The sequence below is a fragment of the Lagopus muta genome, chromosome 5, assembly GCF_023343835.1.
Source record: "Lagopus muta isolate bLagMut1 chromosome 5, bLagMut1 primary, whole genome shotgun sequence".
NCBI classification, from domain to species: Eukaryota; Metazoa; Chordata; class Aves; order Galliformes; family Phasianidae; genus Lagopus; species Lagopus muta.
In genome coordinates this window covers 33148128-33172543 of record NC_064437.1, presented here as the reverse complement: position 1 = coordinate 33172543, position 24416 = coordinate 33148128, and the positions used below count along the sequence as shown (strand labels likewise).

Genomic DNA, 24416 nt, shown 5'->3' with positions numbered 1-24416 from the left:
ATTACTCCGTGAGCTGCGTAAGTGTAAAAGCCCACCAGTGTACTTCTGTGCCAGCTCCTTCTCTGGGCAGGGAAGTTAAAGAAAAGCTCTTGGTGTCTTCAAAGGGAAGGAAAAACCCACGAATAACTTTCTCCTGTTATTGAAGTTAGAGGCAATTTCAAGAAATCCTTTGGATTTCTAATTAGCTTGCGTCCTTTAAAAAGCAACACTTAGAAGGCTAAATCCAAAACAGATAAAAGGAAAGTGTTCTTGTGAACCTTAGTCCTCAGAAAGAAAGCAGCCTTCACTTCATCTAAATTGCAAATCCTGACCCACTGCTCTTGTTTTTATTGTGCTTCTATGTGTAATTATGAAATATTATCATTTTTGCCCACTGACTGAACAACTTGCTTCAAAAGGAATGAAATAAAACATCCTTATTGCAAACAAGCAGAACATTTCCCATGATTGATCTCTTGTTTTAAATTCAGTGCTCTGTAAAAATGTCAGGATTGAATTCCAGGGATGGAGCTAGAAACAACAGGATTTTTCACAGAATGGAAGATTCTGTTTTATTTATCTCTTACCTGAGATACAAGATCTTTTGAAAACAAGAAATAAGGAAAAGAGGGGAAAAAAAATTAAAGAAAAAAGAAAAGAATAGTTGCTGAAAAAAGAGCATGGATTGTATTGCTTTTGTTGTATCACTGGATTTTTCATAATTAATTAGTGAATCTGATTAATTATAGGGGAGTGACACTTTGAATTGGGTTTGTTTTCCGTATGTTACATGTATGCCTTGTGTGAAAGATGTTGTGCAAATATATCATCAAGTGTGGCATTAGATCAGCTTTGCTCATGTTTGAAAATAAAGTAGTCCCGATTTTAGTGATTTTTGGCTTATAGGAACAAAAAATTGCTTTTTCCCTGCTGGGAACAGTTCTCATACTGGAGCAAATACTTGGCTGTTAGGGGATTTCATCCTTTTTCTAGATGGTGGGAAAAAAAGGAAAATAATCAGCAGCTGCATCAATCTGCATCTCCTTGTGTTACGTGAGATACCATATTTATTATTTGCTTTAAAGAGTTTGTAGTGGGGAAAACTAACTGATTATTACTTAAGTATGTGTTAGGAATGCTTCTCCTTCATCCCACTAGAGAGGGCAGCAGAGCTGAAACCCAAGGACTGACTTTGGCAGGATAAAAAGTCACAAGCTGTACCTTCCCAAACAGTTGGAGCAGGCTGCTCCCAGCTGCAGCACTACAGTTTTTCTGACCCATTAATCTTCTGCCAGGGAGAAATGATGTTTTAATTGCTGCTTATATTTTTTTTTCTGTCACCTCTCCAAAGGAAGCTGCTGTGCTGCTTTGCCCAAGGAATTTAAGTCCTCTGTTCAGAAGAGGGTCTTCGTTTTGTTATGATGATTCTTTAACTGCCCAGTGACAGATAGCACTTCTCCTGCTGTTAGTGGCTAAGTGCCTCTGGTTGGTGTTGTGTTATTAGTTCAGGTGCCAGCAGTTTAAGCAAATAAGCTCCAAGGGATCTGAGCTGAGCTGCAAGAAACAAGCTCAAGCATTTACATCTGTGTCTCAGTAGCTCTGCAAATATTCATTTGGATAATGAGAGTAACGAATACGTGGGGAACTAGGCACCTGCTGTCACATTTAAGGTTATATTGGTGAAATATCAGGGTGACTGTAGAATTTTTTTTATTATTATTATTCCAGAGAAGCTGTAGCTATCTTCAAAGACCTCCTTCTGCTTTTACCTTCTTTCTAATACCTTAAGAAACTCAACAAGAAATTTCTGATGCATGAACAAGAAAATCATATCAACAATCATACAAAACATTTTTTTTTTTAATGGAAGAAGAGGATCACTGAACATATTGGCCAAGTTAAGGATTTCAGTGGGTGGCACTAGATTCCCTTTTAAATATTTTTGATTGTCAAATGTCTGGGTTTGTTTTACACAGTAGGTATATAGCTGAGACTCTGAGACTTCTGTAACAAAGGGCACAGTGTTCTAACACTGATGCCAGTTGACATGGAAAAGGTGTGTTTTAAAGCCAAGAGTTTGTGAGTCTTGTGATAGCAAGACAGAAAACTGGAACATCTCTCTTTTGGGAAAAAAAAAATAAAATGCACCCATTACATTTCTACCATTAATCATGCATGAAACAATGGACTATGAAAAACTAGAGAAAAAACTGGGGAGCGCAATCGTAGAACTAAGAGGTTTTGTGTGGCAATGCTTCTTATGCAAAGATAAAGCTAATTTCATTAAGCATCTTGCAGTCTGAGTGAGTATTTGTAAATCTGCAGTGACAGTAAGCGAAGACATGAAACACAGAAAACATTTTAATTAGAATGGATTTCCTTTTTCTGAAAACTGTGCGCTAGATTTCTACAAGTTTAATGCTTGTAGACCTATAATCTGTAATGAATTTGTGAAGCCTTAAAATAATATCTACAGAAATGACTACTGAGCATCTAGTCTGTCAACTTGGGACTTGTTGCCAAAATAATGTCTAAAAACAAACAAACAGCCAAAAAACAAAACACAGGAGAGAGGTTGGGATGTGGTGACTGAGGAGTGTGGTCTTTTAAATCTGAGGAGGAGGAGGAAAAGCCACAGTTAAGCTAAGCAGAAGGAATGTTCAAAGCACGATGCCTACAAGTGTAAAAAAAATCAAAGAGCAAATCAGTTATTCCTTCTCACCCCTCCAGCCCTTTCTTTTGGGCAAAGGAAATTGATTTGCTATTGTTAATGTTAGAAGGTTTGGGGTGAGATTTTTTTTTTTTTTCTTTTTTTTCTAGCATCTAATTTCAGCCTTTTGCAGCAGTAGCTTTGGCTCTTTTCTGTTTGTCCCCACCCATCATAGGCACAGGGAACAAGTTTTCCTTTTCCTTTTTAAGCCTGTTACTTAATGGGAAGAAGTTTCAGTGTCCTGTCCTTACTCTTCAAGCTACCCGGGCTTCATTTTCTCAGCTTTCTGATCTCCCAGTAGCTCTTGTGCGTACATTGCATGTGAACACTTCATTCACCCAGAAGCAATCCAATAGCTGTGTATGTAGCATATATAGGCTATGGAGCTATACTGAATGATTTTTATGGCAAAAGATGCACAACACATCACTCTTTGCCATTTGGATTTGAATCACTTGCGTAAAGAACGTTTTGACATCACACTGTCTCCTCAAATACTAGAAGGTCTTTTCTACTCATAGTTTGTGCATGCACTCATTGATGTACTTCTTAATGCATTTCTACTAGAAATCATTAATCCACAGTGGAGTTACAGCAGAGTCCCCAATAACATCAGCAATACAGTTGCATTCTAACACCTAAATTTGATGTTGCCTGTGTGATATGTAAGACTATGAAACATGATGACACATTCTTAAAAAGTCACCCTACTGGCTGGTCACTGAAGTTCTTCCAGAGAGAGGAACCTCTGAAGGAAAATGTGATTTTTCAGAAGTGCAAGAATGCTCCATGGCAGGAGTACTGTTTTACCTTATACAATTTTAATTTCTGTTCTGAGAATGTTAATTACAACTTGAGCTGAGCTCAGCACTGACATGTTATGCATACATAAATATTCTGGAAATGCCAGTGTAGCTGAAGCACTGCTGAAACCTCTTAACAAGTATCCATCTCATAACTTAGTTGGATGGAAGTGCTTTCAGAAACTTGCCAGAGTTTGTTTAATGGGAGCAATTTAAGAACATGGAGCGATTGATGAGGCAGACAAATTAACAGTGTGTGCAAATTTGCACTTGCATGCTAAGTATATGCAAACATAGAATGGTTTAGAAGGGATCTTGCAGATCATCTAGTTCCAACCTCCATTAAATACATTAAAATCCCCTAACAATAAGGCTGTTTTTCTACCTCTATAAAGCCAATTATTACATACGTTATACTATGCTGAACACTGAGCTTCCAGTCAATTTTGTACTGAATGTTGAATGCTTGTATTATTTGAAGACCTGGATGTCTCTGATAGTTTGTTGCCGTAACAATTCATAAGAGTGTCATGCTACTCAAAACTTTTAAGTTCTGTAGTATGAAAGCATTGTTAAGTACAAGAAGATGGCTTCTCCTTACTGCAAGCAGGAGCATTGAAAACATGTACTTAAGCATAAGGAAAATTTTGTATTTTCTGATCAACAAATAACTTATTTTCTGAGTAACAAATGTCTTAGGAAGAACTGAATAAATTTCTGTAGTGTACATTAAATTTTATGTGTTTAAACTTGTTTGGCTGTTAAAATTGTGGGGTTATGGTTGAAGGGAGAACAGATACAACATTAGGAAAAGTAAACTGAGCTTTCAGTCACCCCCAGAATTAGAGAGAGATCATGAAATCAGGTTAAGTAGGAAAACAAGGTAATTGTGTGCTGCCACATAAAACTGATCGTTTCAAAACCTGTTAAATCTAGCAATTGTTTCCACCTGTGTGTGTATTAAGACTTTAACTAAGACAACAGATTTGCTTGTAGCACAGGTCCTTTATGGCAGTCTTGAACTACTAAGAATACTGTTGCCTTTAGAGGTGTTCCTGGTATTGTGTCGCATTTCTACAGAAGTGAGTGATTTTGGCAGTGTATCTTCAGGGTCAGTACATAGGCATGGGGCTTTGTTCAGCCTTCAGGCACTGCGAAGACATAGAAGAAAACTTTGCTGGCATATTTATGGCTCAGAGTTTTGAGGCAGACCTGAGGCTCTGGTGAGTTGTCCACCTCACCTTCCCAGTGGCTCTGAAACCTTCACTGATGCTCTGCAGCATTCACTATAGTGGCTAATTTTGTAGAAACTATTGGGAAATGTTGTCTTTAACACAACACTGCAGATCTTTCTGTGCTTCCTTGTTGGGGAAGCTGTGCTCAGTGACACTGCAGCTGATGGGCTTTTAGGGGCTCTTGGGAATAAACAGAGACAGACAGAGCTGACTTGTTCCCTTTGCCTGGTCACATTCAAAATGAGAAAGTGGAATTTTGTACTTGAATATGATACAAAGTGTTGTGTCTTGTGGTATCCAGGGTATTTTGACCTCTTGCATTGTGTGCTGGGGGTGGCTTTGGGGCACAGAGCATTGGGACTGGCTCTGAATATGTGCAGTGGCACTCTGTGAGTGCCTAAGCAAGACTTGGAGTGAGAGGAATGCTTCACCTGCTCTGGGTACATGCCTCCTTTGTTTGTTTGATTCACCATCTGGAGAGCCTTTTTTCTTGCTGTATGCAGCAGTATATTGGGAAGAGCTATCTGCAGTCATGGAGGTGAACCCAGCCCCAGCTATATGACGTGGGTGGTTGTGTAGATGTTCTGGTCCAGGTAGCAGGTAGTCTGGTTGATAAAATCAATAAATAAAAATGGGTATCCAGATCCTTAGCTGTTACAAGTCGGGGCTCCCCACTGATGTGTGTGGAACAAGAAGTCAGGGCTTCTTTACCACCTTAATATTAGAACCATTATTTCTCTCAGTTTCAAAATCTCTGCCGTCCTCTTATGGCTATGGTAGCATGTTACTGGCTTTTAATTTTAATGCTTTTAGATAGATGCAGTCCCCAATGCCCACTTTACTCCTCTATACTCTAGCTGGATTGACAACCAAGACAGAGCAGCCTCCCTTCACCTTTTTCCTCAGATGGGGTGAAGCTTGAAACTTAGTAAAAGCATCCCTGTTGCTGCTTTTACAGCTTAAAGGAATGTTGGTTGTTTTTTTGTTTTTCATATTCCTCTGTGGTTTTCTGTAGAATTCATAGATACATAAACTTTTTCCTTCTGCAGGCACTTCTAGTTTGTGCATTTGAAGTCTGTAAGTTTTGTTAGTAGTTGTCGCCCTATACAAGTGTGTTCAGTCCTACTGTGAAGAAAAATGTATGTTCACGGTTTTCCAGTTTTTTTGGACAGACTTCCATCGCAGGTGTGCAGTCAGTAGTGTATCTCCTCTTGCTTCACCTTGGAAGTAGTCAGGAAATTGGTACAATTTCAAGAGGATTTATGGAGATTTTTCTAGTTATTATATTTGTATTACTAGTATATTCACTATCTTATTCAGGAATTTTGTGTATACAGTCTGATAAATCCAAACAGGATAGGGACTGTTGTGCTCAGAATCAGCATGGTATTTTCACTGGTAAAATAACAGCAAAGAACTTTGTGGATTTTGTAGTACTGAATGTGCAGCCAAAATGTAAAGCGGTCTTCTGCAGTTGTGACTCATCGGCGAATGCGTGAGAAGTGGAAGAATATGGAGGTGATGAGTCATATTTGAAACTGAGATATGGCATGCTAACACCTTTTTACACGTTCACCCACCTTCACACATATAAACAAGTTTCAAATCTCAAGAACATCCAGGTCTTTGCTCCCATAGCTGGAGAGTACTTTGCATCTGATACGTGTCTGGATAATATCCTGGGCTAATGACCTTCATTTGGATACTTTTTACAGCTGAATGCTTCCATTACCCCTATAATACTTGCATATGCTCAATATACTTTTCCTCTACTTTTCTACAACACTAATAATGATATTACATGTATTATACCCTAAGAATGAAGATTATTCTTATCTGTCTGACTTTATAAGCTGATTTTCCACTTCTGCATCAAGGGTTCTTGAATCTCAAAGCTTGGGAGGTTTGCTCTTGGGCAAGTTAAATACAGGATAATTGTCAGGAATATATGGTTGGTTTTTGCAGCAGCTGCATTTAACTCTCAGATTACATTTCTTGCTAACTAGATTTATAAACACTGGAAGGATATCTCTATCATTTATTCAAATAAAACAACAATAGGAAGCTGTCCAGCTGAAGTAAATTGGCATGCTTCTGTTGGAATGGGTATATCTTACCTTGTCTATGTGTTGAGCTCTAATAATTAGCTTAAACAATGTTTAAACCCTTGGATTCCATTTTCTCATAGAAAAACTGAATCCTGTGAGGTGAAATGTAACTGACAAAAGTGTTCCAATATCATGAGTATGAAATTGAATCGTCTTATATAGACATTTCTTAAATTCCTTATGCAAATTAAATCTATCTGCTATGGGAATAGATAAAATAGTGTGTGACCCTGAAGACTGTGCAGATGGCATGTTATAAAGAGTAAGTAGCACTGTTAAAAAACAATATTTCAGGCAGAACATATGTCCAGTTGTGTTCACATTCTGATTGTGTGTTCACAAAATTCTGATTAATAAGCCTAATGAGAAAATCTGCAAGTAGCTGGTGGGCATAGCACATCTACAAAATGAGTACATCCAGTTCATCCCGACTAGAAATGTGCATGGAAGACATTTCTTGGGGAATCTTAGAAAGCAGAGGGTACTGCTGATAGATATTCCACTGGAGGTGAAACATGATGGAGGAGGGAAAGAGCAGTCACTGAGCTGGGTTATCAGTGTGCTTGGTAAGGACAAGCTATAGAGAATGCAGCACTCCATTTGACATAAGAATGCATGCAGATTATATGTAATTTCTTCCTAATCAAACTGAGAATTAATAAATGTACAGCCTGTCACAACCCCTCCTCAAACTTAGAAAGATCTGCAGGGAGATACTTTCTGATGTTCCATCATGTTGTAGCAACCTGAATTTCGGCTATTAAAATTAGACTGAAGAGAAATAGGTTAATAGGCATTAGAAAGACATCTCATACTCCAAGAGACTTAAAACCATGCTGTATAAAGCACTAAAAATGCAGCACTCATTCAAAATGAGAAAGTATTCTGTTAAACAAAATGATGAGCGAGTGCTGTGCACCCAACATGTGATGCCGATGATACGAAGTTGGGAGGATTGGCTGACACGCCTGAGGGCTGTGCTGCCATTCAGCAAGACCTGGATAGGCTGGAGAGCTGGGCAGAAAGAAACCGGATGAGGTTTAACAAAAGCAAGTGTAGAGTCTTGCATCTGGGGAGGAATAATTGCATGCACCAGTACAGGTTGGGGGATGACCTGCTGGAGGGGAGCTCTGCGGAAAGGGACCTGGGTGTCCTGGTGGACGACAGGTTGGCCATGAGCCAGCAGTGTGCCCTTGTGGCCAAAAAGGCCAATGGCTTACTGGGATGCATTAAAAAGAGCGTGGCCAGCAGGTCAAAGGAGGTGATCCTCCCCCTCTACTCTGCCCTGGTAAGACCTCATCTGGAGTACTGCGTCCAGTTCTGGGCTCCCCAGTTCAAAAAAGACAGGGATCTCTTGGAAAGAGTCCAGCGGAGGGCCACGAAGATGGTGAAAGGCCTGGAGCATCTCTCCTATGAGGAAAGGCTGAGTGAACTGGGTCTGTTCAGCCTTGAGAAAAGGAGACTGAGAGGGGACCTGATCCAGGTCTATAAATATCTAAGGTGTGGGGGGCAGAATGGCGAGGCCGGACTCTTTTCAGTGGTGAGTGGAGACAGGACAAGGGGAAATGGCTGGAAACTGGAGCATAGGAAGTTCCGCACAAACATGCGCAAGAACTTCTTTACAGTGAGGGTGACGGAGCACTGGAACAGGCTGCCCAGGGAGGTGGTGGAGTCTCCTTCTCTGGAGATGTTCAAGACCTGCCTGGATGCCTACCTGTGCTACCTGGTGTAGGGAACCTGCTTTGGCAGGGGGGTTGGACTCGATGATCTCTTGAGGTCCCTTCCAACCCCTACAATTCTGTGATTCTGTGATTCTGTGATGTGCTTTCCCTACCTCTCCATGGAAAGGGACAGATTTAAGCACCTATGGTAACAGTGTGTTCTGGAAGAGAAAGGGAACTGAGCCTTAGATATGCTTCTGGTTTAGCCTTGCATGCAGAGCTTGCTGCTATGCATTTTGGTTACATTTCCTTTCTGTAGTGATTCTATAGCAATATAAACCATAGATACTGAAGAAATGAAAAATGGTGATTATAGTATTTGCTGCATGTACTGGTGTAAAGATTGGTAGAAGTGGTATTGCCAAGTTCAGTTGGTTTCTTGCTGATGGCAACTCAACAGTGGCAGATAGATTCCTAGAATATAAGCAGGTGTAAGAACTGTCAGGACAGTCAATTTCATTCAGCTGCCACAGTACTAAGTGTACAACTTCTGACAGCAGAAGTCATTTCCTATGTAATCTATTGTAAGCTGTTGTAAACCATAAGCTGGTCGCTTCCAATAGAAATGGGATCTTTTTACTCACAGGTTATAGATGTGCAGGTACAAAGACATTTATGTTTTCCTGTTAAGAAAGTAAAGAGAGTTTGTATTTTGTAAGAGATTCATATTTTCAGTGAGAGCATTTACTTCCCCATTAAATTATTCTTTGAAAGTAAAAAGGAGGTGGGAAATTTCAGTTTAGAATATGTTTTGAAGCACTTTCTTGGAATACTAAATATTTATTTTCCCTCATCATTGGCTTTGTAGAGCAAAGGCATTAGAAACGTAAGTTTTTCACTACATTTTGTATTTGCTTGTTAACAAGAGTCCCTGGAATCATCAGCCTCTCTGCACTGCTTTGTATTGCACAGAAAATTGGCCCAGAAAAGATATTAATCAAAGAAGGTAGTTTGAGTATATTTTCTAGCTTCAATACACTTGTGAAAAATGTGGAAACTGGAAGAAAATTGAATGTTTATGTTCTTTACATATGTTTCTTAAAATGCTCTTAGCAAGCAAAGACATTTGGGATGGAATGTTAGAAAAGAAGCTTTAAATCTGGTTTCTGTTAACAGTGATGTGTTGCCATTTGATGACAGTTGGGTGTCCCGCATGAAATGGATCGGGTCAGTGCCATACCTACAGGGTAGACATCCACATCACGAAAAGCCTTTGTCAGTGCTCCTTGGGATTTAAGTTAGCCATCATAGGCAGAGCGAGCTTTGAGTGTACTGGTGCCCCAGGCAAAGAGATGTTTGCCCAGCTTCACTGAAGGCCTTTGGCTCTCAGTAAGTGCCAGTTGCTGACCTATGCCCAGCCTTGGGCCTGCTGTATTATCCTGTGTCCTGATTTCACTGCATTAATTTGTCTGCTCTATGTCCCCAGCCCTAATTTTTAGGTCCTCAGTGAAGTCCCACGTCCACATTCCTCTGCACGCATCATTAGGCTGGCATCATTAATGGTTCATTCTGTACAGAATAACTACTTGTTATTATTATCTGTATCAAAATTATGGTCAAACTCTATGATTATACAAAGCTAAGCAAAAAACTGAACAGCCACATAGTCATTAAAACTGCTGTTGCAGCTAAGGAAAGTAAAATAATGCTCTAGGCAGGCTAAGAAAAATCCTGAGAAAGGAAGCCGCAGTGTTTGGGCTTTTCAGAGTTACTCTCTGGCTGGGCACCCTGCTGTATTAACTGGGCTGCAAACTTGCATGCCTCTGGGCATCTTCTTCGTGAATCCCTTCCCATGGCTGTTGGTGTCTAAGAAGGCAGCAGCTCTCTCCACTGTAGTGATCTTCTCTCTGAGTCTTGTGGAGCGTATACTTGACAATTTCAAGATCTTCTCAGTCTTTCTGCTTCATGTACAACAGGGGCTCTTATAATGTTTTAGGTAAGGAAAGACTGTTTTCCTATCGATCTTTTTTTACGTTCAGAATTGGGATTGTTTCTCCAGGAAAACTTCTACACGTCAAGGTGACTGCTACATATTAAATGAATCTGAAAAACAAAATGTTGCCTCCTTCAGCCCTTCCAACTTGTCTTTTCAAGTCCATCATTGCAACCCTTCCTCCTAGGACTGGGATCACAATGGATGTTTCTCTTGCTGAAAAGGTGTTTCATAGATACTAGGACACAGCGGACATATTTTGAAATGTCACAAATGTATGTGTATGTGTATGGCACTTATCCAGTAGAAAAATGATCTGCAATCACTGTTTCCTTTAGGGGACAGTGGTTGTAAATGATACGGCTCTTTATGGAGCCTTATCATACCTCTTACCTCTACGGAGGTTTTTTTTGGGCAGAGCTGTCCTGAACAGCACAATGTAGGTGGAAAGTTACTTCATGAAGAAGTTCTATGTTCTGCACAGGGTAGACAGTCTTGAATTGAAAACATGGTCCATCTTTCATCAGCCTCTACCCTTAGGGCAGAACATTCATTATATTTATCAATTACCTCCCACCAGCCTGAATTAGATCATCAACAAAATGCAGAGCTGCAGAAACCACAAACCATGTTTAGACATTTTGCTGGTAGAAAACAAATCGCAAAGAATTTTTTTTTCCAATTCTTTGTTTTGCAAAGTATATTAATTTCATCTGAGCAGAATATGATGCTTTGATTCTCTTCTTAGGTGTAGTTGTAGATTTGTTTTCAAGATCTCCCTTAAATGGCAAGGAAGTAACTAGCAGGTATGAAGTAATGAAATAGGATGCCAGCAGTAATAAGGGGGAGAAAAATCAGATGATATCTTTGCTAGAATGAAAGGCAATGTTATGGTATTAGCTGGCTCCTTTTTTCGTAGGATATAGTATTCTCATACATAATCATACCTCAGAGATTCTCTTGCTTTAGCTTAAAACTCACTGTTCTCTAACATAGGGATTAAGAATTAAAAAATCTTCATATAAGCAAGAAAAATACTGAAAGTTAAGTGATTAATAAAGATTTTGTTGTAGTTGTTAATTTTTTACTTTTTTTTTTTTTTTTTTAACTGTGTAATGGAACTACAGAATTCAATATATACCATACTTTCACTTGATTGTACTTCAGAAAGCACATAAAATATGGGAACAATTTGAAATATTCTGTTGATGGGTTTGTGCTTTAAGGGCCACATAGGTTAGTGATTGGGGAGCTTCCATTCTGTTATGACATGGAGAGACAAAGGGAAGTAAAGAGTGCTGAGTGGAGATGAAAATCTAGAACTAGTAGTTTCAAGGCTTAATCTGGTGGTGATGTCATTAACGCGTCACCTGTGGCTGCTAGTCAGAGTTCATTGTAGTGTGGAAATTAAGAACTGAATGGGAAATGAGTGCAATTAACACTGGCAATTGCATATAATTTGTAAGGTTTTAAGGCAGACTTAAAAACATCAGAAACAGGAAATGCTACCCTGGAGTTATGAGGAACATGGTGCCTCCAGCACCCAGTGGAAATGCAAGAAGATGTGGAAGAAATTGCTTCTTCCAGGAAGGGGAAGAAAAAAGTCCTGGTTCCTGCATACGCATTTCATGGGGCTGCCCCTGGCTGTATGCAGAACTGGCAGCTCCCACAGGGAGCTGAGGTTTGCCAGCGCTGTCAGGTAGAACTTAGCTTGTGATGGACATTTCTCTAGGCAAGTCACTGGGAGAGCCTAAGCAAGAAAACAGCACAGCTGCTGCTGCAAGGAGTTGGACTTTCTCTTAGTCTGCTTTCTTTATTTTTTTGCTCTTTGTCTTATTTTAGCAAGATGGTTTTTGGCAAGCAGTAGATATTCTATCCTTCAGCATATGGTTACTCATTTTAAAGTGGTGTGCAGAAGTGTGAAACTGCTCATATAATGTGGTTTTCAGCTGCTAGACTTCTTCTTAAGCAAGAAACTTCAGATTTTCTCACCTTTTTATTCTTTCCTTCTACTACAGACTCTAACCTAGCTGTTAAGCAGGTACCCCCCTGTAGACTGAGTGTGGAAGCCTCTGTGTCAATATGAAGGTGATTTATACTTAACAGAGCTTAACTTGCTTGTTGGACGTGAAAAGGTAGCTCAACAAAGAGTATACTTAAATCTGAAACCAAGTGATAGGTAAGGGATGTTTTTGCCTGCTTGATTATATATGGAGGAACGTAGCTTGATAGCCATTTGTTTAGAAAACAAGGGGTGACTTTGTGTCTTCAGAATAGTGTACTAATTCTAAATAATATTCATTTAGACTGCCTTATAATCTGCATGTGTATACAAGTGGCTTCATTTGTTGCTGCAGCTCTGTCTGATTCTCTCTGGAGTAAGCTACAAAACCAGCTAATTCATCACTCAGCACAAATCCATTGTGCCATGGTGCCGTTCAGTACTTATCCCTGCCAGTGAAGGTGGAAATTGCAGTTCACTCTTCTCTGAGACCATGGCAGTGGCAAGGTCAGTTGCTTACAACTAAATCACCATTGATACAACTTCTGCTTGACACACTTTATCTCCATGCAGTGAAACACAGCATATAGTTGCATCCAGAACATGTTTTCCACTATTATTCCATAGTCATTAAGAAACAAAGACCAACATTCCAATGAGAATAGCCTTTGATATATAGATAAAGCTGGGGGAATAAAAAGATGGAAGCACTTTATTGTGAGATTGACCCATATTTTATAAAAGAAACATATTTTTTGGATGATCAAAAATTTAGCCTGACTTACAATGTATGATTATTCTGAAAACTTTGGTTGAACATGAAGTGATTTTTATTGCTGGTAAGTTTGTTCTTGAAATATCAGTTTTGCCAGGCACTGGTTTTATTTCTGTCTATTTGTATGATTTATTTATTTTTTTTTTTTTTTTTTTTTTTTGAGCTGTGGACCCAGCTGAGAGCAACACTGCTATTTATTTTTCTTTATTTTTGTACATGGATGGTTCTCTGCAAATATTCCATTTCCTATATTTTTCAGAGAAAATTTTGCAAGTCTGTCATAAACTATTTGTGGAAAACAAAGCTTTGTAAAGTAAGAATACAAAAAGGAGATGTATGTCTAAAAGAGGTAATATTTCTGCAATAATTAATGGCCAAAGCCTGGGAAGGACTATGAGGAATATGTTTTCATTTAAACAGTGGATGCAAATATAATCAAGTAAATCAGAGCTCAATAAACAAGAAAGCATTTAAGAGCCTCATAAACAATGCATGAATGAGAACAAGATTGTTGCAGAGCAAGCAATTAACCAGAGTTAGCTGAAAAGTAGTTAATGGCACAGACATAATCATGACTTCTAATGACAGCAAGATCAGGAAGATGATATTGTTTTCTAATGAAAATAAGTCATTTTGGCCCAAAAATGCATACAATTTATATTTTATTTTGATGAAAAATGGTTAGACTAAAGTTATACTGATAGTCTGGCCTTGAAGAGATGTTTCTCTGATGTGATAGCCAACAAAATGATAAGAAAAATGTCAAAATCTGTAAAACAAAATACTTGCATGCCAGAACTGTGGAAGTAAACTGTCTCCTGACTCTTTACTTGTTTATAACAAACCGGGTTTCTACATATCCCCTTAGATTATATTTTATACAACAGGTCATACTTTGCCCTCAATGTGATTCTGTCATATTCTGCCAATCTTAATATTTAATATAATAGTAATAATCTCTGTTTGGAAAATGAGCTGAGAGGTGTTTCACGAGATAGGAATGCCAATTACAGCTTCAGCGATAGTTCAGCGTGGAGCACTATGTAGAAATTTCATCTGTATCTTTCAAGAGGAAATGCTAAGCAATTTTAAATTAAAAAAAGCCTCTCATGTGGGTTTTTCTGGTGGAAAAATCACTTTTGTCATGACACCTGGAAACGTGCTCTTGAGGAGGTGGCAGGGACCAATCTCAGTCTTCCATCTCAGATTAGAAGAGGTAGAAGTTACTGAGATCCCAGCTCAGGCTTACAGCAGGGATGATGAAAGAGTTGCTGTTCAATGTAGGTGCCTTAAGGCTTTTTTAGCCCTGACTGGAATGAGGAAGCACTGGTGATCTTCCTTAGTGGTTAGTCTGCGAGACTAGAAATCTGGATGCTTCTGTGGTGGCCAGTGTAGGACAGGGAGCTCAAATTTCTATGTTATTTGGGATGGACAATCCAGGTTCCTGTGTTCCATTCTCAATAAAAGATTATCTGGAAAATCAGAAAACCTTGGAGTTCCAGTTTGAGTTCCATGCCTGGGTCAAGATTATGGCTTGCTTATCATCTTCTGCAGAACCCTGAATAAGAAACCAGGAGTAAAACCAATTTGAAATGGGATTTCTTGAGCTTACAGATCCTAGGCATTTTTATCCTATGGAACCATGCAGCATGGCAGAAAATCTGGTGGCTTTTCTAATGGAGATCTTGTAAGTCAGGGTCCATCCCCACCACGGTGTTCTGGGGAGGGAAAACAATCATGAAAGCAGTAAGATCATAGTATCATCGAGCTTCAACCTCTGCTGTGGGTGTTGCCCCCACCAGCTCCAGCTGCCCAGGGCCCCATCCAACCTGGCCTTGAGCACTTCTGGGAATGTGGCACCCACAGCTCTCTGGGCAGCCTGTGCCAGTGCTTCACTACCTTCTGAGTAAGGCATTTCCACCTAACATCTTGCCTAAAATGTCCCCTATTTTATTAGTTTAAAGCCATTCCCTTTTCCCTATCACTATTGGACTATTTAAGAGGTTGAGCTCACTTCTCTTTGTATGCTCTCCTCAGATACTGGCAGGCTACAGTGAGGTCTCTGCAATCCCTTTTTTTTTCCAAGCTGAACAAGCCCAGCTCCCTCAACTTCTCAAAATGTTTATTTTCTTCTTCAGATAAATGGTCTTTTTTTAAAAAAGGGTTTTTTAGAGGAGTTTCTGCCTTGCTCAACCTTTGGTGCAACCAAAAATCTCTCTTCAAAAATAAGATCATTGACTGCTAATTCACAACATCTGAAAAAGGGAGATTTTAACCAATTTAGATTGGTCTAGATCTTGTTCTCTCTTCTCCTTATGTGCTTTGAACACTGTCCTTTGGTGTTATTGGGCAGTGCCTTAGAATAATGAAATAGAGTATAATGAACTATCAATAAAACAAGATGAAAACAAAAATGTAAGATTAAGATTTGAGAATTTATTATATATATACTTACTAAAACCAGGGTCCAGTTGAGTTGAAACCACAGTAATAGTCCTTTTGGCATGTAAAGAAAAACATTAAGCAGCCGCTTTCAGCTGAAGTTTCATGTATTCCAGAAGTTAATGTATTGACCCTTTAAAATATTATGACTCTACAGTCTAATCTGTAACCGTGATTAGAACTATCCAACCATAGTTGCAACTTCACTCCGTGTGTTTGCTCTCAGTCTCTTAGTTGAGAGCCATAAGGTATCTTTCTTTTTATTCTGTAAATTTAAATGAGACTAAGGAAAGCACACAATGCTGAAATTTAGAATTTTTTATACAGCCCCAACTCAGAGAACGTTGTTCCAAAATGTGATAAATATTTGCCTACATAAAATCTTAGGCCGTTGCCTGAACTTATTCCTTTCAGGAGCCATGGGCATGTTAAAGATACAGTCTTTTTTTTTTCTTTTTTGTTTTGCATCCTGCTGTCCTCTTAGGCTTTTACCTTGTAGGGGAACTTTCTAAATCAGTGATAAATATAATGGAAAAATGTGTAAATTGTTGTGTAGTCTTTGCTTTTATATGGCTTTTGTTTGTTTTTCCCTCGTAGTTTCTACAGCAATAGAAAATCAACAATCTGTATTGCCTTCTTAAAGGTGAAAATCACAGTCTCTTGCAAATTCTTTCGAAGAAGTAAAAAGCACTGTTGTTGGATCTGCTAATACGGAAGTCTGGTGCTTTTCAATCTTAAGCCTCTCTGAAAACCACTTTCAGTGTCTTCCTATTGATTAGTGAAAAAATCTCCATTATAGCTCATGTCTTAAATTATCAGTACGTTTAAAGTGAGCTGGCTTGCTGCTTCTCTCTTTCTTTAAAAGCCAGTCCTGCTCACTTAGGGCTAGTTAAGTGGCTGAAAGGTGTATCAAACACAGGCAGCAAGCCTGTACCTTGTATCTTCTCATCGTTTGTTCAGACAGTACAACTTGTCCTGCTTTGCAGGAGGTGGCGGTGCCAAGTAGATGATGCTCGTTATCTCCTTCTCTTCTTCCAAGGCCTTTCCCAGTGCTTTCAGAGGCAATTGGTTTTGCGTTTCATACCCCAGTGGAGACTTTTGGCTTTGTTAGTCAGATGTAAGAAGTTTAAATACTTGTCTGTTTCTAAGATTCAGATGAACTTTTTTTTTATATGACAATATCAAATTGATCTGTTAAAAAAGATGGATTACCCCTGTTATTTCAGCCTTATGTTTAAGTGAAGCCAGGATCTTCCTTGGCCAAAACTTGCTAGAATAAGAAGTTGGACAACTGCAGATAGAAAACTGCACATCTGGAGAGGAAGGACTGGGCGATCTTAAAGAAGTGGATAGTGGGTTCCTTGAACATGAATTTGACATCAGTTGTTCCTGATGGATCTTTCTTTGGATTGAATACGTATATATATAAAATACATATGTTATAATTATTTTCATAGAATCATAGAATCATAGAATCATAGAATCACTAAGGTTGGAAAAGACCTAAAAGATCACCCAGTCCAACCGTTCACCTATTCCTAATAGCTCCTACTAAACCATGTCCCTCAACGCAACATCCAGTCTTTCCTTGAACACCCCCAGGCTCGGTGATTCCACCACCTCCCTGGGCAGTCCATTCCAGTGCCTGACCACCCTTTCTGAAAAGTAATACTTCCTCATGTCCAGCCTGAATTTCCCCTGGCGTAGCTTGAAACCATTCCCCCTGGTCCTATCCCTAATGACACGAGAGAAGAGGCCGACCCCCAGCTCACTACAACCTCCCTTCAGGAAGTTATAGAGAGCAATAAGGTCTCCCCTGAGCCTCCTCTTCTCCAGGCTGAACATTCCCAGCTCCTTCAGCCTCTCCTCATATGGCCTGTGTTCCAGACCCCTCACCAGCTTCGTTGCCCTTCTTTGAACACGTTCCAGGGCCTCAATATCTTTCTTGCAGTGAGGGGCCCAAAACTGGACACAGTACTCGAGGTGCGGCCTCACGAGTGCTGAATATAGGGGAACAATCACCTCTCTGCTCCTGCTTGCAACACTGTTTCTGATGCAAGCCAGGATGCCATTGGCCTTCTTGGCCACCTGGGCACACTGTCGGCTCATGTTCAGCCGAGCATCAATCAATACCCCCAGGTCCATTTCCTCTACGCAGTCCTCCAGCCACACCGCCCCAAGCCTGTAGCGTCGCCTGGGGTTGTTGTGGCCGAAGTGCAGGACCCGGCATTTGGCCTTGTTGAAACTCATTCCATTGGCTCCAGCCCAGCTCTCCAGCCTGTCCAGATCCCTCTGTAGGGCCTCGCTACCCCCAGGCAGATCCACACTTCCAGCCAATTTAGTGTCATCTGCGAATTTACTGAGGGTGCACTCGATGCCCTCATCGAGGTCATCAATAAAGATATTGAAGAGGACAGGCCCCAGCACCGACCCCTGCGGAACACCACTCACGACCGGTCGCCAGCTGGATTTGACTCCATTCACCACCACTCTCTGTGCCCGGCCCTCCAGCCAGCTCCTTACCCAGCCAAGAGTGTACCCATCCAAGCCTCTGGCTGCCAGCTTCTGCAGGAGAATGCTGTGGGAGACAGTGTCAAAGGCTTTGCTGAAGTCTAGGTAGACCACATCAACAGCCTTTCCTTCATTCACCAGATGGGTCACTAGATCATAGAAGGAGATCAGGTTGGTCAAACAGGACCTGCCCTTCATAAACCCATGCTGGCTAGGCCTGATCCCCCGGTCACCCTGCACATGCCGCATGATCTCCCTCAAGACAATCTGCTCCATAACCTTCCCTGGCACCGAGGTCAGGCTGACAGGCCTGTAGTTCCCCGGATCCTCCTTACGACCTTTCTTATAAATGGGAGTCACATTGGCAAGCCTCCAGTCATCTGGGACCTGTTAAAACCTATTTTGGTTTTTTTTGCTTATCCTGGTATGATTGTAAGAAGAATGACTAGAAGGTAACTATTCATTTCTCAGATAGGAGAAAAAGTCTGTCAAGTCAGATACCATTAGGACTATCGCAGCAGTGGAATTGCCGTTTCTTTTTTTTTTTGATCCACAATGACTTTTCCAGTACTCAGAGGAGCACTGGATCCTATCACTTTATTTCTGCATTCCTGATTCTGTAACAGTGATCATCTGCCCTGTGGTCACTGCAGATACTAATGCAGTTAGCTGTTTATTTGGAACGTCTTTAGATGGATGTGTTTTTCAGAGTTGTATCTTGCTTACGTAAGGAGGTTTTGATAAAATCTTAATTTCACAGGCTGTTTCCTAAACAAAATCCAGGGACGCAGCTTTCCTTGCAAGCTGTAACAGCTCATTGGCACTTTCTGTGCAAGTGAATATTCTTTCTATTGATAATTTTTTGAAGCTGATTCATTTGATGAAAGAACCCTTCCACAAATTTCACAGCCAAATTTCGAATCTATATTCCTTCTTGTCTGTGGGCTTTTCAAGTTGTGACTTTGTAGTGCTATTAAAATATTCTGAGATTAAAGGCAGCCTCCCCGTGACGTGGGAACTGAGCATACCAGAAAATGCTCAGTGCATCTGTCATACTCTACATGCTACAGAAAATCAACTGTAGCGTTGCTATTTTTAATGTGTGAGTCAGGAGGAGTCTTGATAGGATTTGCTGCAACACGGCTATGCAATCCCTCCTGCTAGCTGACTTAAATGTTGATGGGAAAGACAACTGCAAGGATCTAGATTTCATGTGAAGCATACAACCACATCCAGTCCCTAAATAAAGGCTTCATGAATGCAGGTGTGCTTCTACAATTCTTGTTCAGTGAGTTAACAGAAACTGCAGAAATCTTTGGGTAAGCAGGTGTGGGCTGGGTGTGATGAATGCTGCTCACTCTGCTTTGTGTGCTCAGTGAGAAGATGCCCTTTTGACTCCCGTAACAGATCACATCTTAGATGACTTGTGAACAGTGTTGGTATGAAGCAGGCCAGGCAGCTTGCCATGCATACTGCAGCAGGGACTGCTGTGTGTTGTGGCTCTGGGAGGATAGGACTGCTGCACTGCTGACTTTGGGGCACTCTGCTGCTCTTTTGCAAACTGGTGACATGTTCTTAGTCATCGTAGGTCAGCGTGCAGTGTGATGAATGCTGAGGAATTTAAACTGTCTCTCAAGTTAGTTTCACCATAAAACAAATATAAATCTATAATAAATATAAAACAATCTGCAAATTCTTTATGAATGTAATAATATACAGGAAAGACGGGAATGACATAGATACCCCTCTAGCTTCATTAGAGACGGATTCCTTGTCTGGACCAACCTAGAGGTTGAAATGAGAATGAAAGAATTCCATGTTTTGATCAGTGGATAATGTGTCAGTGAGCATGTGCATTAACTGAACCACAGAAGAGCAGCAGTGGAATGGGCTTTATCATCTCCAACACAGTGATCCAAACTGTGTTTTTGGCAGGTTGGTACATTGGTGCTTGTCTCCTTATTTTCACCTGTCTAGATAATTTTGGCCATTGCTGGCAGTAATTCATCTTTGGTGAACTCTGTTATAGTCATAAAGTGGTCCAGAGTATACGAATGTGTTTTCAGGAGCAGAAGTGTCCACACTGAAGTTAACCGAGTCTCTCTGAAGGCATTGTGAATGCTTTGCTTTGCCTATAGCTCCTGCCCTTTGCTGGCTGGAGAGTCTCCAGCTGCAGAGCTTCAAGCTTCCCTGGCTGAACTTGGACATGAAACATTTTAAAGAAAATGTACAAACTCTATCACTTAAGCTCTGTCATATGATGCAAAGACCAGTTACAAGAATAATTCCAGTTCCATAAACTTCTGCACTGATCCAACTCTTTTCTTTCCAAGATGAACTGGTTTAACTCACTGCTCCCTTTCCTACGCACCCCGCAGTGGTTCTAGTAGTTGTTTGATCCTTTCGAATTATGTGTCTTTAATTCAGTTCTTCCAAAGCTTGTTACAAGCAGCTAGCAATCCCAGCTAAGACCTTTTAAATAAAGGAGTTAGAAAATCATTTACCATGCTCCCAGCAGTTTTGAATTACTGTTTAAATAGAGCAAATTAGATCCAAGACTTAATTTCTCATCAATATCCTCGTATGTGACATTGTCAGCTCGGGATTGGTTTATTCATTGCAATTTCAATAACATTTGTGTTCAACAGGCCAGGCTTCTGTTTCTTTTATAGAAGATTTCAGAGCCTTGGGTTGTATTTATAATTTTTTTTTTTTTTTTTTAATAGTAAGTGGGTGCTCTTGGGAATTCCGAGCTCTGAGGAATGGTAGTTTGGCTGCAAGATCAGCTCTGATTATAGATGAAATTCTTTGTTGACACAACAAAATAAATAAGCCTCTAAATAAAAATGCATTGAGTTTTGCTTACTTAAACAATGAGGTAGCATGAAATTAAGTATGAGAATCATTCAGAAAAATCTTTTACATTCCAGCTTCTCCCATACTACAGATAGCCACTTCTCCCTTTGCACTTACTGTCTGCATTTCTGAAGTGGAAGAAATACATAATTTTTTGCCTCTGATTAAATCTTGAAGGTAGCGTGTCAGACTTTGTGGTGCCAGGTGTCCAAGAAAGAGGGCAAGTTGCACATCCATGCTGGTAGCTTTTATGAGGTGTTCCTATATTCTACGAGTGTTGCAGCTCAGGGAAAATCTTGAAACCACAGAGGCAAAAACCTATAGTCCAATTCACTCTGATGTGTCCTTTGCTAGCTGTGTTACCAGATCTTGTCCACCATTCTGGGGAGAATTTCACAGAGTCATAGAATCATGGAGTTTCAGAGTTGGAAGGGCCACACAAGTGGCCACACTCCTGGCTCCGTGCAGGACTACCTAAAGATTAAACTACCTGTTTGAGAGCATTGTCTAAAAGCTTCTTGAACTCTATCAGGTTTGGTGCCTTCAGGCCTTTCCAGAAATAAAGTGTTAATGGAAGGGAGATTCAATAAAATGACAGCAGAGATCTTGGCTAATCAAGATGATGGTACTGAAGGCAGCTCCATAGGTTCTCTCTTCTGTTGTGTAATTTTGGGGAATGACAGAGGAGGAATTGAAGTTCAGCAGGATGGATAGAAGCTTTATCTTGAACTTCTTCTGTTACAAAACAGCCATCTTCAAAGTTCTCCATATCATCTGTCATGCTACAGCAAAAGCCAAATTTGGATGTTTATGCCCTGCACAGCAAGAAGTAAAGATCAGGGAAATCACAAGTATCCTGGGCCACTGTAAAAGCAGGGAATGTGGGAGCCAAAAATGTGATCCCCAGTGGAACATGCAACAGAGGCAAATAAATCCTTTTTGTTGAGTCTGCCAGTTTGTACTTCCAGACTTTAGAAAACCAATTTATTTCTGGGAGCACAGGCAAGAAGTACAAACTAAAAATCTGGGGCATTTGCTTACACTATGGAGCAGTAGCATACTTCACTCAGCCAGAAGAGGAGAAATCAAACAGCCCCAGCCAGCTGTGGCAATCAAATTACACAGTGGGATGGTGGGAAGCTGGGAGCAGACGTGGAGGAGAAATAAAGGGAAAGTCTCAAGGCTACATTTGGCTGAAAAATTTTGTTTCCTGCAGGCAGAAAAGTACATTTGGTTTTGATTGGCATGGTTTACTGCTGCTTCTGTCCCTTTTCTACTCCATTTCTCATTGCAAATTTGTGCCAGTACTGTGTTGTCTTTTTATGACACTGGCTGTCATATAAATATTCGGTTTCTGATATATATTCCACTTTCTGAAAAGGGCAAAATTATGCAAGAAGCACATTTGCTTGAGCTGGTAGCTCTACTATAATAATGGCCCTGTTGAAAAAGCATGGCTAATGAATTTACTGTGTGAGGCTTTTTGGTCTTGATGCATCTTTTAATGCATTTGCCCTACAAGTTCTTGCACTCAAGGGCCAATGAAGAGTGGTAATGCTGAGCACTGAAATTTATTACCCAATTTACCGTGTGGAAGGATTAACAGATTTTTGTTGAGTTAATGTTTAATTATCTGCTATCTTTGGTTCTTTATTTCTTGTGGCTGAATTGATTTGTCATTCTGCTAATTAGTTAAACAAAAGAAGAAAAATTTTCATGTGCGCTGCTGTTCAAATTAGCACTGGGGCTGGGATTAGCGCATAGTTTATTGCCTCCGTGAACATGTGCTGTCTGGGTTTTGCTACTATGGAGGCCAGTGTGGCCTCAAAAGCAGAGCCTTTTTCAGCTTGAGGAATGAAGGGAAGATTGCCTTTTCAGGCCTTGTAAGCTTAAAAATACCTGACTGGCTGTAGCTAGATAGAAGCCAGACTCCTTAGCACAATGTGACCTTAAATATGCCAGGATTTGGAAACATCTTAGCATTCGTTACAGTTGACTTTAAAATAATTTATTTTGGGATTGGCATGGCTGCCAGCCCAAGTTGTGAAGTGAAGGTTGCTAAGGTTACAGGGAGGCCTTCCATGATGTGCGGTGACATTCAGACAGAAGGAAGCGACAAATTGAGTAAAGAAAACAATTTTTGAAATTGGGCTTTGAAACATATTTGGATGATTATTTGCTCACCTTTCTTCCCTGACATATAACAGCCGCACATCAGCAATCGAGTAAATTATTTCCCAAGGACAGAGTAGACTGCATGCACATCTTTTTTTTTTCAATATTGAGGACAGATATTTTACTGGGCAAAACATGATGGGCTGCAGGTGATGCATTGCTGTATTTTAAAGGAGATACATCTTGTCTGTTATATAATTTTTTTACTTCTCTCTCTTTCAGGCACGAGGATGAACCTATCCCCACCTTCTGTCTCTATTGAGCCCCAGCTTGTTCCTCCTTACCCTCCAGAATCCTGCTGGATGGAGCCCTATGGCAGTGATGTTTGTGCTGTGCTCTGTTCTCATTTGGGCTGTAAAACATTCTGGCAGAATTAAGTGAATTCACATTTTCTCTCTTTCTGGAGAGAAAGGGGAGAGCTGAGCTTGCTCGGTGAGAAAAAGTCTCTGAAGGGATGGCAATGTGCCTTTGCACCTAGGACAAAGGTGATGCTACTACTCCCAGATCCTTATATATGACTTAATTCCTGTTAATTTTATAGTAGATAAATGTCAAAAGTGGAGGCAGACATTTGCAGTCTCATGGGTTTGAACCCTGCTCACAAATGCTAATGATAAGACCTTTTTTTCTGTGTATTTGCAGCAACAAATGGAAACCTCGGAGGTAATATTGTCAGAGATAACATGATGATGGTGGAAGGCAGCATGGAAATATAGCCAATATCTTGGGGCTGGGAGGAACTTTTTATAAACCTCTTACTTAGATCTTCCTTTAATATTCTGTCTGTTTCTGTGCTTATAATAAAAAACGCTTGATCTACAACTGTTTTGGCTTGAAAATAGGTATATTATGCAAAAGAGTGGGATGCTTTACATTTTCGGAAGTTTTTGTGGTTTAATGTACATAAAATACAGGAGCAGCTATGAATCTTCATAAATAAGTACAACTGGTATGAACAGTAATAGCTGTAGTCAGGCTTCATCACCACCATTTGGGGAAATAATGAAAAATATAAAAGTATGATATGTTAAGTAAAGCACAAAAGTTTTATAGCAGTGTTTAAGAAAGTAAAATGATAAAGCATGAAAGAAGAATCCCAGTGAATCAAATGACTTTGCTGAATGATTGTATGTGAAAAGGACACATTGCTGCTGTGTTTAGAGATT

General features: G+C 40.1%; 1 long non-coding RNA gene across 1 annotated transcript in view; it reads left to right on the top strand.

Moving 5' to 3' along the window:
• The window catches only part of LOC125693110 (uncharacterized), an 88570-nt gene extending 64432 nt beyond the window's left edge, over positions 1–24138 (top strand). The window contains exon 3 of the long non-coding RNA XR_007376998.1: positions 23473–24138. This is a non-coding gene — a long non-coding RNA (uncharacterized LOC125693110). The remainder of the gene's footprint in view (positions 1–23472) is intronic.
• Positions 24139–24416: the final 278 nt, after the last annotated feature.